Below are 16,898 nucleotides of genomic sequence, written 5' to 3'. Positions count from 1 at the left end.
TTATTCACCTCCAGATTTTGGCGTTTTTTATTCACCTCCAGATTTTGGGATTTTTTATTTCCCTCTGGATTTTGGGGATTTTTTATTCACCTCCGGATTTGGGGATTTTTTATTCACCTCCGGATTTGGGGTTTTTTATTCCCCTCCAGATTTTGGGATTTTTTATTCACCTCCAGATTTTGGGATTTTTTATTCCCCTCCGGATTTTGGGATTATTTATTCACCTCCGGATTTTGAGATTTTTATTCTCCTCCAGAGTTTGGGGATTTTTATTCACTTCCGGATTTTTTAGGGATTTTTATTCACCTCCGGATTTTGGGATTTTTATTCCCCTCCAGATTTTGGGGTTTTTATTCACCTCTGGATCTTGGGGATTTTTTATTCACCTCCAGATTTTGGGGTTTTTGATTCACCTCCAGATTTTGGGATTTTTATTCACCTCCGGATTTTGGGATTTTTTATTCACCTCTGGATTTTGGGGTTTTTTATTCACCTCCGGATTTTGGGATTTTTATTCACCTCCATTTTTTGGGGTTTTTTATTCACCTCCGGATTTTGGGATTTTTTTTCACCTCCAGAGTTTGGGGATTTTTATTCACCTCTGGATTTTGGGGTTTTTTATTCACCTCTGGATTTTGGGGTTTTTTATTCACCTCTGGATTTTGGGATTTTTATTCACCTCCGGATTTTGAGATTTTTATTCACCTCCAGATTTGGGGTTTTTGATTCACCTCTGTATTTTGGGGTTTTTTATTCACCTCCAGATTTTGGGATTTTTTATTCACCTCAAGATTTTGGGATTTTCATTCACCTCCAGATTTTGGGATTTTTTATTCACCTGCAGATTTTGGGATTTTTTATTCACGTCCAGATTTTGAGATTTTTATTCTCCTCCAGAGTTTGGGGATTTTTATTCACTTCCGGATTTTTTAGGGATTTTTATTCACCTCCGGATTTTGGGATTTTTATTCACCTCCGGATTTTGGGATTTTTTATTCACCTCCAGAGTTTGGGGATTTTTATTCACCTCCGGATTTGGGGTTTTTTATTCACCTCCGGGTTTTGGTATTTTTTATTCACCTCCAGATTTTGGGATTTTTGATTCACCTCTGTATTTTGGAGTTTTTTATTCACCTCTGGATTTTGGGATTTTCATTCTCTTCCAGATTTTGGGGATTTTTATTCACCTCCAGGTTTGGGATTTTTATTCACCTCCGGATTTTGGGATTTTTATTCACCTCCAGATTTTGGGATTTTTATTCCCCTCCACTTTTTGGGATTTTTTTACACCTCAAGATTTCGGGATTTTCATTCACCTCCAGTTTTTGGGGGTTTTTATTCCCCTCTGGATTTTAGGGTTTTTTATTCACCTCCGGCTTTTTTAGGGTTTTTCATTCACCTCCAGTTTTTGGGGGTTTTTCATTCACCTCCGGCTTTGGGGGTTTTTTTCGGGGCGGTTTTTCTTTGGGGTTTTCTGCTCTTTCCCCACGCCCAGGGCCTCTCTGCAGGAAGCCACATCCTTTGCACAACCCCGGGTGACTCTGGGGCCGTGTCCCCTCCCCAGGTGGCCCCAAGAGCAGCCCAGGCCGCCTCCCCCACCTCGTCCCTTCCCGTCCCCCAGAATCCGAGGCCGCCCCGATCCCGATGAAACCTGGACGGGTTTGGGCTCCCAGGGAATTCCAGGCGGGCACGACCCCAAATCCAGCCCCGAGAACAGGGATGAGAGCAGCTGATTTTTAGGGGATTTTTTAGGGACAGAAATGTTCCAGTTATGGGTTTTGTTTTTTTTTGCCCCCCCACACACAATTTTTCCTCATTTCCGGCCCCGTTCCCACGGGGGTGGCACGGGGACGGCGGGGCTGGGTGTCCCCAGAGTGTCCCCAGAGTGTCCCCATCCTGTCCCCGTGGCTGGGAACGGCACGCAGGGAGCACCCCATGGAAAATCCCAACGGGAATTCCCAGCAGCACCCTCATGGCCACAGCTGGGGACATCGAGGGACATCGAGGGACATCAAGGGACATCGAGGGACATCCAGGGACATCCAGGGACATCAAGGGACATCGAGGGACATCAAGGGACATCCAGGGACATCGAGGGACATCCAGGGACATCGAGGGACATCGAGGGACATCCAGGGACATCCAGGGACATCAAGGGACATCGAGGGACATCAAGGGACATCCAGGGACATCGAGGGACATCGAGGGACATCGAGGGACATCCAGGGACATCGAGGGACATCGAGGGACATCGAGGGACATCCAGGGACATCGAGGGACACGGGGGGACATCAAGGGACACGGGGGGACATCGAGGGACATCCAGGGACACGGGGGGACATCGAGGGACATCGAGGGACATCGAGGGACACGGGGGGACATCGAGGGACATCCAGGGACATGGAGGGACATCGAGGGACATCGAGGGACATCGAGGGACATCCAGGGACATCCAGGGACATCCAGGGACATCGAGGGACATCGAGGGACATGGAGGGACATCCAGGGACATCGAGGGACATCCAGGGACACGGGGGGACATCAAGGGACACCAGTGTCCCCTCAAACCCCGCAAGGACGCCAGGCACAATCGCGCCCATTCCCCCGCCCCGTCCGGGCCTTCCCACCCCAAATTCCCCCCCGCGCTTTCCAGACCTGGCCAAGCGTCCCCGGTGCCATCGCCACCCCCTTGTCGCCGAGCCTCTGCCACCTCCCCTCGGCCCTGGGCGCGCATCCCCGCGCTCCCCGTGACGCAACCGCGGGGACGCGGAGGAAACGAAACCGGGCCCGGCGCTGCCACCAACGTCCCCTCCCTGCCCCGTCCTGTCACCCTCGGTGTCCCCTCGGTGCCCCCTCGGTGCCACCACCCCCCTCCAGCCTCCGGTGCCACCTCCTGTCACCGCCAAGGTCCCCGCGGAGCCCGGGGCCACCTCCCCGCACCAGGAAGTCGCCACCGGCGGCTCGCGGCGAGGTTCGGCTCCGTCCCCGCCCGGTGTCGCCTCCCCCGGCCGGGCGCTGCCGCCAAGCCCCGGGTGGCACCCGGGTGACAACTCCGAGGGGTTCCCCTCCCGCCCCGCGGGCCCCAAAATTCCCCTCCCCGCCGCCCCGCCGCGGGGAATCCTCCGGGATGAGTTTTCCCGGGATCCGCCCTCCGCCAGGTGAGCGGCGGCTCCTCCCGGTCGGTGCGCGGGACTCCCGGTGCGCGGAATTCCCGGTGCGCGGAACTCCCGGTGCGCGGATTTCCCGGTGTTCGGGATTCCCGGTGTTCGGGATTCCCGGTGCGCGGGATTCCCGGTGCGCGGGACTCCCGGTGCGCGGGATTCCCGGTGTTCGGGATTCCCGGTGTTCGGGATTCCCGGTGCGCGGGATTCCCGGTGCGCGGGACTCCCGGTGCGCGGGATTCCCGGGATGCCAGCGGCACTTACGGAGTGGTGCTGGCCCCGCTGTCGCCGCTGTCGCCCCCGGGGTGGCCCCGCTGTTGGCGCCCCCGAGGCGTCGCCGCTGTCGCCGCGCGGAGCGAGCGCCGGTGGCGCTTCCTGCTGTGACCGGCTCGGGTGCGCAGAGGAGGGACCGGAACCGGCACCGGGACACGGGACCGGCACCGGGACACGGACCAGGACCCGAGACACGGAACCGGCACCGGGACCAGGACCCGAGCGAGCGCCGGTGGCGCTTCCTGCTGTGACCGCCTCGGGTGCGCAGAGGAGGGACCGGAACCGGCACCGGGACACGGGACCGGCACCGGGACACGGAGCCGGCACCGGGACACAGAACTCAGTACCCGATAGTGGCACTGGGACCGGCGGCGGGAGCCGAGACCGGAACCGGCACCGGGACACGGGACAGGCACCGGCACCGGGACACAGCACCCGACAGCAGGACCGGGACCGGGACCTTGACTAGGAGCCGGCACCAGAACCGGCACCAGGACTGGCACCGGGACCCAGAACCCAGCACCCGACGGGGCACCAGAACCGGAACCGGCACCGGGACCAGGACCCGAGCGAGCGCCGGTGGCGCTTCCTGCTGTGACCGGCTCGGGTGCGCAGAGGAGGGACCGGAACCGGGACACGGGACACGGGACCGGCACCGGGACACGGAGCCGGCACCGGGACACAGAACTCAGTACCCGACAGTGGCACTGGGACCGGCGGCGGGAGCCGAGACCGGAACCGGTACCGGGACACGGAACCGGCACCGGGACACGGGACCGGCACCGGGACCCGGCACTCAACACCCAGCAGCAGCACTGGAGCCGGCACCAGGACCCAGAACCCGGCACCGGGGGCGGGACCTGGCACCTGACACCAGGACTGGCACCGACACTGGGACCGGAACCAGGACCGGCAGCGGGACCCAGAACCTGACACCGGGACTGGCAGCGGGCACCGGAACTGAGACCCAGAACACAGCACCCAACCGGGACCCAGCACCTGACACCGGAACCAGGACCCAGAACCCAGCACCCAACAGCAGCACCAGGAGCCAGAACCCAGCACCCAACAGCGGCACCGGGACCTGGCACTTGGCATCGGAACCAGCACCAGCACCCAACAGTGGCGCTGGGACCAGCAGCAGGACCCAGAACCCAGCACCTGACACCAGAACCGGCACCCAGAACCCAACAGCGGCACCGGGACCCAGAACCCAGCACCTGACACCAGAACCGGCACCAGCACCCAGCACCCAACAGTGGCACCGGGACCCAGAACCCAGCACCTGACACCGGAACAGGCACCCAGAACCCAGCACCTGACACCAGAACCGGCACCCAGAACCCAGCACCTGACACCGGAACAGGCACCCAGAACCCAGCACCTGACACCAGAACCGGCACCCAGAACCCAGCACCTGACACCAGAACCGGCACCCAGAACCCAGTACTGGAACCGGCACTGGCACTGGGACCCAGAACCCAGTGCCCGACAGCAGCACCAGAACTCAGGACTGGGACCCTGAACCAGCACCAGGACCCAGCACTTGACACCCAACAGCAGCACCAGAACCGGGACCGGCACCAGGACCTGGGACCAGGACCCTGAACCGGCACCTGGACCTGGCATTTGACCCCCAACAGCAGCACCGGAACCGGCACCGGGACCCAGAACCCAGCACCCGGCACCGGGACCAGGGGTGGGACCAGCACCAGGCACCAGAACTGGGACCCAGAACCCAGCACCCAACACCCAACAGTGGCACCGGGACTGGCACCAGGACCAGAACCCAGCACCCAGCACCAGAACCAGCACCGGGACCCAGCACCCAGCACCTGACACCAGAACCAGGAGCAGAACCCAGCACCTGATACCAGAACCAGCACCGGGACCCAGCACCCAGCACCTGATAGCGGCACTGGAACCGGGACCAGCACCAGGACCCAGAACCCAGCACCTGACACCGGAACCGGCACCGGGACCCAGAACCCAGCACCTGACACCGGAACCGGCACCAGGACCCAGCACCCAGCACCTGATAGCGGCACTGGAACCGGGACCAGCACCAGGACCCAGAACCCAGCACCTGACAGCGGCACCAGGACCCAGAACCCAGCACCTGACACCGGAACCGGCACCGGGACCCAGAACCCAGCACCTGACGCTGGGACTGGCAGCGGAACCGAGACCCAAAACACAGCACCCAACACACAACAGTGGCACCGGGATGGATCCGGCACTCAGCATCGGAACCAGCACCGGTACCAGCACCCAACAGTGGCAACAGAACCCAGCACCTGACACCAGAACCGGCACCGGGACCCAGAACCCAGCACCTGACACCAGAACCGGCACCAGGACCCAGGACCCAGTACCTGACACCAGAACCAGCACTGGGACCCAGCACCCAGCACCCAACAGTGGCACCAGGACCTGGCACTCAGGATCAGAACTGGCACCGGGACCCAGAACCCAACAGTGACACCGGGACCCAGAACCCAGCACCTGACAGTGGCACCAGGACCCAGAACCCAGCACCTGAAACCGGAACCGGCACCAGGACCCAGAACCCAGCACCTGACAGTGGCAACAGGACCCAAAATCCAGCACCTGACACCAGAACCGGCACCAGGACCCAGAACCCAGCACCCAACAGAGGCACCAGGACCCAGAACCCAGCGCCTGACACCAGAACCGGCACCAGGACCCAGGACCCAGCATCCAACAGTGGCACCAGGACCCGGCACTCAGGATCGGAACCAGCACCAGGACCAGCACCCAACACTGGCACCGGGACCCAGAACCCAGCGCCTGACACCAGAACCGGCACCGGGACCCAGAACCCAGCACCTGATAGCGGCACCAGGACCCAGAACCCAGCACCTGACACCAGAACCGGCACCGGGACCCAGAACCCAGCACCCAACAGTGGCACTGGGACCCGGCACTCAGGATTGGAACCGGCACCAGGACCAGCACCCAACACTGGCACCACAACCCAGAACCCAGCGCCTGACACCAGAACCAGCACCGGGACCCAGCACCCAGCACCTGATAGCGGCACTGGAACCGGGACCCAGAACCCAACACTGGCACCACGACCCAGAACCCAGCACCTGACACCAGAACCGGCACCGGGACCCAGAACCCAGCACCCAACACTGGCACCACGACCCAGAACCCAGCGCCTGACACCAGAACCGGGACCCAGAACCCCGCACCGGTGCTGGAACCAGCAACCGGCACCGGACAGAGGCGCTGGAACCAGAACCGGCACCGGGACGCAGCACCCAACACCAGCGCTAGAACCGGAACCGGCACCGGGACCCAGAACCCAGCGCCCCATGCTGGTGTTGGGACCAGAACCGGGACCAAGAACTGGCACCCGGCACTGGAATCGGGACCGGAATTGGGGCCCAGCACCCAGCACCGGCTGTAATTCCAACTTTTCCAGAGTGGGAAAACATCAGAGTGCCTGGGGTTGGAAGCAAGGCTGGGCAGAGACACACATCCCAAATCCCCAAACCCCCATTTTCCCTGCGTCCCATCGCTTCCCACATCCCAACTTCCCCGTATCCCGTCACTTCCCAAATCCCACTGCTTCCCGCGTCCCATCTCCTCCTGCGTCCCATTCTCCCTGCGTCCCCTCTCTCCTGCATCCCGTTTTCCCTGCTTCCCACCTCCCCCTGCATCCCATTTTCCTGGGCTCCCCTCTCCTCTTGCTTCCCATTTTCCCTGCATCCCATTTTCCCTGCTTCCCATTTTCCCTGCCTCCCATCTCCTTTCGCTCCCTGTTTTTCCCTGCTTCCCACCTCCCCTTGCTTCCCATTTTCCTGGGCTCCCCTCTCCTCTTTCATCCCATTTTCCCTGCTCCCCATCTCTCCCACATCCCATTTTCCCACAGTTCCCATTTTCCTCGTATCCCATGTCTCTTGTATCCCATTTTCCCCGCATCCCATCACCACCTGTATCCCGTTTTCCCTGCATCCCATCTCTCTGCCCTGTTTTCCTCGTTTCCCCACCTCCCCCTGTATCCCATCTCCCCCGCTTCCCATTTCCACCTGCATCCCATTTTCCCCATTTTCCCCCTGCATCCATCTCCTCCAGCTCCCCGTTTTTCCCTGCATCCCATTTTCTCCGCCTCACATTTTCCCTGCTCCCCATTCCCACCTGCATCCCGTTTTCCCTGCATCCCATCTCTTTCCTACCCCATTTTCCCCACACTTCCCGTTTCCCTCGTATCCCATCTCTCTTGCATCCCATCTTCCCTGCTTCCCCTGTATCCCACCTTCTCCAGCTCCCCATTTTCCCCTGCATCCCATTTTCTCTGCATCCCACTTTCCCCGTTTCTTTTCTCCTCTTTCATCCCGTTTTCCCTGCTTCCCACCTCCTTCTGCATCCCATTTCCACCTGTATCCCGTTTTTCCCTCCTTCCCATTTCCACCTGTATCCCCACCTTCCCCTCTATCCCATCTCCTCCAGCTCCCCGTTTTTCCCTGCCTCCCATTTTCTCTGCTTCCCATCTCCTTGTACTCCCCGTTTTTCCCTGCACCCCGTTTTCCCTGCTTCCCATTTCTCCTGTTTCCCACCTCCCCCTGCATCCCGTTTTCCCTGCATCCCATCTCTCTCCCACCCCATTTTCCCCACACTTCCCGTTTCCCTCGTATCCCATCTCTCTTGCGTCCCATCTTCCCTGCTTCCCCTGTATCCCACCTTCTCCAGCTCCCCATTTTCCCCTGCATCCCATTTTCCCTGCATCCCATTTTCCCCGTTTCTTTTCTCCTCTTTCATCCCGTTTTCTCTGCTTCCCATCTCCTTGTGCTCCCCATTTTTCCCTGCACCCCATCTCCTCCACCTCCCCGTTTTTCCCTGCACCTCGTTTTCCCTGCTTCCCATTTCTCCCGTTTCCCACCTCCCCCTGCATCCCATTTTCCTGCATCCCATCTCTCTCCTACCCCATTTTCCCCACACTTCCCGTTTCCCTCGTATCCCATCTCTCTTGCATCCCATTTTCCCTGCTTCCCCTGCATCCCATCTTCTCCAGCTCCCCATTTTCCCCTGCATCCCATTTTCCCCATTTCTTTTCACCTCTTTCATCCCGTTTTCCCTGCATCCCATCTCCTCCAGCTCCCCTTTTTCCCTGCTTCCCATCTCCCCCTGCTTCCCATTTCCACCTGTATCCCCACCTTCCCCTCTATCCCATGTCCTCCTGCTCCCTGTTTTTCCCTGCATCCCATCTCCTTCTGAATCCCATTTTCCCTGTATCCCATTTTCCCTCTTCCCCACTTTTCCCTGCATCCCATTTTTCCCCTCTTTCCCCTTCTTTCCCCTCATCCCTTCAGGATCTGCTTCCCAGGAATCCGACCTTTTCCCAGGAATCCGACCTTTTTTCCCCGGGAATCCAACCCCTTCCCCGGGTATCCGACCTTTTCCTGGGAATCCCTTTTCCCTGCATCCCATTTTACCCGCATCCCATCTCCTTTTGCCCTCTGTTTTTCCCTGCTTCCCATTTTTTCTGCATCCCATTTTCCCTGCTCCCCATTTTCCCTGCTCCCCATTTTCCCTGCTCCCCATTTTCCCTGCTTCCCATTTCCACCTGTATCCCATTTTCCCTGCATTCCATCACCACCTGCATCCCGTTTTCCCTCCTTCCCACTTTTCCCTGCATCCCATTTTTCCCCTCTTTCCCCTTCTTTCCCCTCATCCCTTCAGGATCTGCTTCCCAGGAATCCGACCCCTTCCCAGGAATCCGACCTTTTCCCAGGAATCCGACCTTTTTTCCCCGGGAATCCAACCCCTTCCCCGGGTATCTGACCTTTTCCTGGGAATCCCTTTTCCCTGCATCCCATTTTACCCGCATCCCATCTCCTTTTGCCCTCTGTTTTTCCCCGCTTCCCATTTTTTCTGCATCCCATTTTCCCTGCTTCCCATTTCCACCTGTATCCCATTTTCCCTGCATTCCATCACCACCTGTATCCCGTTTTCCCTCCAGCTCCCCACTTTTCCCTGCTTCCCATTTTTCCCCTCTTTCCCCTTCTTTCCCCTCATCCCTTCAGGATCTGCTTCCCAGGAATCCGACCTTTTTTCCCTGGGTATCCGACCTTTTTTCCCCGGGAATCCAACCCCTTCCCCGGGTATCCGACCTTTTCCCGGGAATCCGCCCCCGGCCGGGAGCGCTGCCGGGAATCCCACGCACGGGAATGACTCAGGATCAGGGGAGAGCAGGGAAGGAACTCTGCGTTCCCGGCATTCCCCATCAGACCCGACCATCTGGGAAGGAAAAGCTCTCCACCAGATGTCCTGGAATTTCGGGATGGAAGCTTCCAGGAGGATCATCCTCAATCCCGCCTTTTTTTTTTTTTTTGGGGGGGCTGTTTGGGGATCGCGATTCCAAATCCACAGAACCTCTGGAATTCTGCCCGCGCGATCCCCCCGCCTCGTCATTCCCAGCCCTGCAGCCAACCCCAGGAACAACTTTCCATGGGATCCCAGGAATAATTTTTCCATGGGATCAAGAGGGGGGGGGGGTCGCCGCATCCTCCCCTCAGGGAAAGTTCCCAAGTTTCAGGGAATTTTCCCCGGTTTTCCAAATTATTCCCACTAATCCCCATCCCGATGGACGTTTTGGCCGTTCCAGCTGCTCCAGCCGGGAGCGATCCCAAGGAAAGACATCCCAGAGCATCCCCCAGGCTTCGGAAAATCCCAAATCCCGGAATTTTTTTCAGGTCAGGAAAGAAGGAATTCCCCACCTGGCCCAGCTCCACCTGTGCCCCCGCCCAAAGGTGATCCCAGAAAATTTTGGGAATTCATTTTCCGGCCTGTGCTGACCCGGGATTGAGATCTCACGGCTCTGCCAAATTCCCAAATCGTGGATGATCCATTCCCATCATTCCCATCATTCCCATGTGTCCGTAATTCCCAGATATCCATCATTCCCATGTGTCCATCATTCCCATATTCCCATCATTTCTGTCTATCCCTCATTCCCACACATCCCTCTTCTTCATGTGCCCATCATTCCCATGGATCCCTTCATTCCCAGATATCCCTCATTCCCACATTCCCATCATTCCATCATTCCCATCATTCCCACATTCCCATCCTTCCCAGATATTCCTCATTCCCATATTCCCATCATTCCCACATTCCCATCATTCCCAGGTGTCCATCATTCCCATCATTCCCATATATCCCTCATCCTGAAATATCCATGATTCCTATTTTCCCATCATTCCCAGATGTCCATCATTCCCATCATTCCCATCGCTCCCATCATTCCCATCATTTCCATCATTCCCCTATTCCAATCCTTCCCACATTCCCATCATTCCCAGATATCCATAATTCCCATATTCCCATCATTCCCATCATTCCCATCACTCCCACATTCCCATCATTCCCATGTAGTCATTATTCCCATCATTCCCGTATTCCCATCATTCCCACGTGCCCATCATTCCCATATTCCCATCATTTCTGTCTATCCCTCATTCCCACACATCCCTCTTTTCCATGTGCCCATCATTCCCATGGATCCCTCATTCAGAAATATCCATCATTCCCCACATTCCCATCATTCCCACATTCCCATCATTCCCATTTTCCCATCATTCCCACATATCCCTCATTCCCATTTTCCCCTCATTCCCACATTCCCCTCACTCCCACATTCCCATCCTTTCCACATATCCATCATTCCCACGTGTCTGCCATTCCCACATTCCCATCATTCCCAGGTATCCATAATTCCCACTTTCCCATCACTCCCATATTCCCATAATTCCCATATTCCCATCATTCCCACATTCCCGTCATTCCCATCATTCCCATCATTCCCACATATCCATCATTCCCACATTCCCATCATCCCCATATCCCCATCATTCCCAGATATTCCTCACTCCCACATTCCCATCATTCCCATCATTCCCATATTCCTATCACTCCCACATTCCCATCATTCCCATTTTCCCATCATTCCCATCATTCCCACATTCCCCTCATTCCCACATTCCCACATTCCCATCATTCCCATCACTCCCACATTCCCATCATTCCCACATGATCCCCCCCCCATATCAACCCCTTTTTTACCCCGATTCCCCCTTTTTCACCCAAAATCCCATTCCCCATTTTTTTTTTCCCCGGGAACCTTTCCCAGCCCATTCCCCGCTTGGAGCAGCCCCAGATCAAACAGCTCCCGACGTTTCCATCAACATTCCCGCTTTTCCAGCCTTGACCCCGAGCTGGAAAAGGTCGGATTGCACCTGGATAACCCCGGGAATGCCAAAGACCGGACTGGGATCCGGCCAGGATAAGTCAGATCCCAGGAATCCTCCATGGAATCCGCAGCCCTGGGAATCCTTTCCCACTTTTCCTGGGACGAAACAACTCCCATCCCTCCAAATATCCCGGTTTTTTCCTGGGAATCCTGGAATTCCAGCACTTCCTGCCCTCCGGAGCCGTCCCAGCCCCATCCAAGGCTCCTTCCTGGTGCTCCCCACCCTTCCTGGAACAGGTTTTCCCGTCAGATCCCGGGATTTCCCTGCCAGATCCCAGGATTTCTCATCAGATCCAGGGATTTTCCCATTGGATCCTGGGATTTTACCTGTCAGATCCTGGGATTTTCCTGTCAAATCACAGGATTTTTCTGTCAGATCCCAGGATTTCCCTATCAGATCCCAGAATCCTCCTGTCAGATCCTGGGATTTCCCTGTCAGACCCCAGGATTTTCCCATCAGATCCCAGGATAATCCCATTAGATCCCATGATTTTCCTGTCAGATCCTGGGATTTTTCCCCTTGGATCCCGGGATTTCCCTGTCAGACCTTGGGATTTTCCCTTCAGATCCTGGGATTTCCCTGTCAGATCCCAGGCTTTTCCCCTCAGATCCTGGGATTTTACCTGTCAGATCCCGGGATTTCCCCCGCCAGATCCCGGGATTTTGACGGACGGGGTTTTTGGGGCCGTTGTTGGCCCCGGCTCCGGAGCTTCCCGAGGTTTCCCGGGGGCTGTCGGGAGCCTCGGCCTCTTCCTGTTCCCCTTTTGCTGCCGCCGCCGCCTCAAACACGGCCCCGACGGCATCCCGGCCCTCCCGCCCCCGTAACCCCTGGGATCCGCCCCTGTAACCCCTGGGATCCGCCCCCGTAAATCCTGGGATCCGCCCCTGTAACCCCGGGATCCGCCCCCATAAATCCTGGGATCCGCCCCCGTAACCCCTGGGATCCGCCCCTGTAACCCCGGGATCCGCCCCCATAAATCCTGGGATCCGCCCCCGTAACCCCTGGGATCCGCCCCCGTAAATCCTGGGATCCGCCCCCGTAACCCCCGGGATCCGCCCCCGTAACCCCCGGGATCCGCCCCCATAAATCCTGGGATCCGCCCCCGTAACCCCCGGGATCCACCCCTGTAACCCCCGGGATCCGCCCCCGTAAATCCTGGGATCCGCCCCTGTAATTCCTGGGATCCGTCCCCGTAATTCCTGGGATCGATCCTCATAATTCCTGGGATTGATCCTCATAGTTCCTGGGATCCATCCCCATAATTCCTGGGATCCATCCCAGTCCTTCCCGGGATCCTTCCCCTGATCCTTCCTGGGATCCTTCCTGGGATCGATCCCTGCCCTTCTCTGGATCCATTCCCATCCTTCCCAGAATCTTTCCTGGGATCCATCCCAGAATCCATCCTTGCCCTTCCTGGGATCTTTCCTGGGATCCTTCCCATGATCCTTTCTGGGATCCTTCCTGGGATTGATCCCCATAATTCCTGGGATCCATCTCCATAATTCCTGGGATTGATCCTCATGATTCCTGGCATCCATCCCAGTCCTTCCCAGGATCCTTCCCCTGATCCTTCCTGGGATCCTTCCCAGGATCCTTCCCGGGATCCATTCCTGTCCTTTCTGGGATCCATCCTGGGATCAATCCCTGCCCTCCTCTGGATCCATTCCCATCCTTCCCAGGATCCATCCCAGAATCCATGCCTGCCCCTTCCTGGGATCTTTCCCAGGATCCATCCCCGCTCTTCCCAGGATCCATCCCTGCTCTTCCCAGGATCCATTCCTGGGATCCTTCCCTGGCCTCCTCAGGATCCATTCCCATCCTTCCTGGGATCCTTTCTGGGATCCTTCCCCGGATCCATTCCCGGGATCCTTCCTGGGATCCATCCCTGTCCTTTCCGAGATCCTTCCAGGGATCTTTCACAGGATCCATCCCTGCCCTTCCCGGGATCTTTCCCAGAATCCTTCCCAGGATCCATTCCTGTCCTTTCCAGGATCCATTCCTGGGATCCTTCCCTGGCCTCCTCAGGATCCATTGCCATCCATTCCCGGGATCCTTCCTGGGATCCATCCCTGTCCTTTCCAAGATCCTTCCAGGGATCTTTCCCAGGATCCATCCCCACTCTTTCTGGGATCCATCCCAGCTCTTCCCAGGCTCCATTCCCGGGATCCTTCCTGGGATCCACCCTGAGGGCCAACACAGCCAAACCCGTGGGATTTTCCACGGGAAACCCTCCTTTTATTCCCTGTGGGAATTTTCCTGCTGGTTATCCCGGGTTTTGCCCCTTTCCCGGCGGCGGAGGGACCGTGGAGATCCCACCCGGAAAATTTCCCGCATTTCCAGCTCCGTCCCACCAGGGGGAAAAAAAAAAAAAACCCAAAGGATTCCAACTCCGCATTCCCAGCCCTTGGAAAAGCTCTGGACACCATGGATCTTCCGATCTTCCGGATGGAGGCCGGGGACTCTCATCCTGCTCCTGGAATTTCCCAGCTCTGAGATTCCCAAATCCTTCCCGACTCCAGGTCAGACTCTGGGTGTTCCCAATGATCCCCTGGGACATTCCCGCACCCCCGATGGGGATCCCCGTCCCAATCCCAGCGATCCGGCGGCGGGATCATTCCGAGAGGATCACGGAACCCCCCCCCCCCCCGGATCCACCCAAGTCCCAGCAAAACCCGCAGCATTCCCAATCCCAGCTTCCAGAACGGCCGGGAAAACCTCGATTCCAGCAAATCCCACGGAACTCCCGGTGCTCGGCTCTCGTATTCCCAAATTCCCGAGTTTCCACCTCCACCATCCCACCCCCCCCCGCCGGCTCCACCAGGATCTCATCCCGGTTTTCCTGGAATGTTGGGAAGGGGATGGTGGAAAAGCTCCTGCTCCCATTCCCTCGGCTCTTCCCGGCGTTTCCCGAATTTGGGAAGCGGCTCTCACCTTCCCACGGGATCGGATCCTGAATCCCAAATCCCAAATCCCAAATCCCAAATCTCGGTTCCTGGTGGGAATTGGATCCCAAATCCCAAATCCCAGTGGGAATTGAATCCTGAATCCCGAATCCCACTGGGAATTGAATTCCGAATCCTGAATTCCGGCTCCTGGTGGGATCGGATCCCGAATCCCGAATCCTGAATCCCAAATCCCAAATCCCAAATCCTGTCACCTGGTGGGAATCAGATCCCAAATCCCAAATCCTGGATCCTGGTGGGAATCAGATCCCAGATCCCAAATCCCAAATCCCGGCACCTGGTGGGAATCGGATCCCAAATCCCAAATCCCAAATCCCAAATCCTGGCTCCCAATGGGATCAGATCCTGAATCCCGGCTCCTGGTGGGAATTGGATTCTGAATCCCAAATCCGAAATCCCAAATCCTGGCTCCTGGTGGGAATCGGATCCCAAATCCCGAATCCCGAATCCTGGCTCCTGGTGGGAATCGAATCCCGAATCCCGAATCCCGGTGGGAATCGAATCCCGAATCCCAAATCCCGAATCCCGGACACTTCCAGACAGCGCTTCCCAGCCAACCGGGACGAAAACCCGGCAAAAGCAGCCGGAAAACTCCGGGACCCCCTCACCTGCACGGCGGAGCTTTGGGAACCCGCCGGGAATTCCGGGCGCGGATTCCCGGGAATCTCCCGGCGCTGGGAGCGAGCGGGGATATCCCGGGAGAAGCCGGGGCGGGGATGGCGGGGATATCCCGGGAATCTCCCGGCGCGGGGATGGCGGGGATGGGGGGGATATCCCGGGATATCCCGGGCGGCTCCCGGGGCGCGGAAGGAGCCGGGGCAGGAAGGGGGAAGGAGCGGGGGGGGCGGTGCCGGGAAGCGCCGCCACTCCCCCCCCCGCCCCGGCGGTGCCGGGATCCCCGGGATCCTGGGAATTCTGGGAATTCCGCCCGCGGGACGGACCCGAGCCGAGCCGAGCCGCGCAGAGGGGCTGGGAATGATGGGAACGCCATGGGGGGGAAAACCGGGAAGAGGCGCGGTGGGGCGCGCCCCTGATCCCGCAGCGGCGATCCCGGGATTTGCTGGGAATTCCCGGCGGGAATGGGGAAGTGAAGGAGGCGGGGGGTGAGCTCCTCCTGAAATTCCAGGTGGGAATTCCTGAGGAGCTGCAGCCCCTGCCGGGATTTTTCTCCCAGCCCGTTCCTGACCCGGAGGATCCTTCCCAATCCTGGGATTCCCGGGATCCTGGGAATTCTTGCCTCGAGGGTTCTGCACCGAGAGGGAATCCCAATCCTGATCCTGATCCCGATCCCAGTCTGGATTCTAATCCCAATGCCAATCCCGATCCCAATCCAGATCCCAGAGTGGTTTAAAATTATGGGAATGCCAGGAGGAAAAATGGGAAGGGAAGGGGAGCAGTGGGGTGCCCCTGATCCCACAGTTTGGGCGTGTGCTGGGAATTCCCCGTGGGAATGGGGAAGTGAGGTGGGAATTCCCAAAATTCCAGGTGGGAATTCCTGAGGAGCTGCAGCCCCTGCCAGGATTCTTCTCCCAGCCCGTTCCTGGCCCAGAGGATCCTTCCCACTCCTGGGATTACCGGGATCCTGGGAATTCTGCCCCAAGGATCCTTCACCAAGGAGGAATCCCAATCCTGATCCCAATCCAAATCCCAACTCCAATCCCGATCCCAGAGTGGTTTAGGGATTGCTGGGAATGCCAGGAGGAAAAGTGGGAAGGGAAGGGAAGGGGAGCCGTGGGGTGCCCCTGATCCCACAGTTTGGGGGTGGCTGCGATCCCGGGATGTGCTGGGAATTCCCAGTGGGAATGGGGAAGTGAAGGCGGGGGGGGGGGGGGTTTGAACCCTTCCTGAAATTCCCAGTGGGAATTCCTGTGGAGCTGCAGCCCACGACGGAGTCCAAAGACACCCGGCTCATCCCACTCCTAATCCTAATCCCACTCCCAATCCCATCCCCATTCCCATCCCCATTCCCAATCCCCTTCCCATTTCCAATCCCATTCCCAATTCCATCCCCAATCCCATTTCCAATCCCATTTCCATCCCCAATCCTAATCCCATTTCCATCCCCATCCCCATCCCAATCCCCATCCCCATCCCAATCCCAATCCCATCCCCATCCCATTCCCATTCCCACTCCCAATCCCATTCCCAATCCCATTCCCAATCCCATTCCCAATCCCATTCCCAATCCCATCCCCAATCCCATTCCCATTCCCAATCCC

The 16,898-nt window shown here is 57.8% G+C and overlaps 1 protein-coding gene across 3 annotated transcripts in view; it reads right to left on the bottom strand.

Moving 5' to 3' along the window:
- PTK2B (protein tyrosine kinase 2 beta) overlaps positions 1-16,898 on the bottom strand; it is an 85,057-nt gene that overhangs the window by 66,576 nt on the left and 1,583 nt on the right. The gene's annotated exons all lie outside the window — the stretch shown is intronic.

The sequence above is a fragment of the Molothrus ater genome, chromosome 32 (assembly GCF_012460135.2).
Source record: "Molothrus ater isolate BHLD 08-10-18 breed brown headed cowbird chromosome 32, BPBGC_Mater_1.1, whole genome shotgun sequence".
NCBI classification, from domain to species: Eukaryota; Metazoa; Chordata; class Aves; order Passeriformes; family Icteridae; genus Molothrus; species Molothrus ater.
The sequence above is the reverse complement of the archived record's forward strand: the minus strand, read 5'-3'. Positions and strand labels throughout refer to the sequence as shown.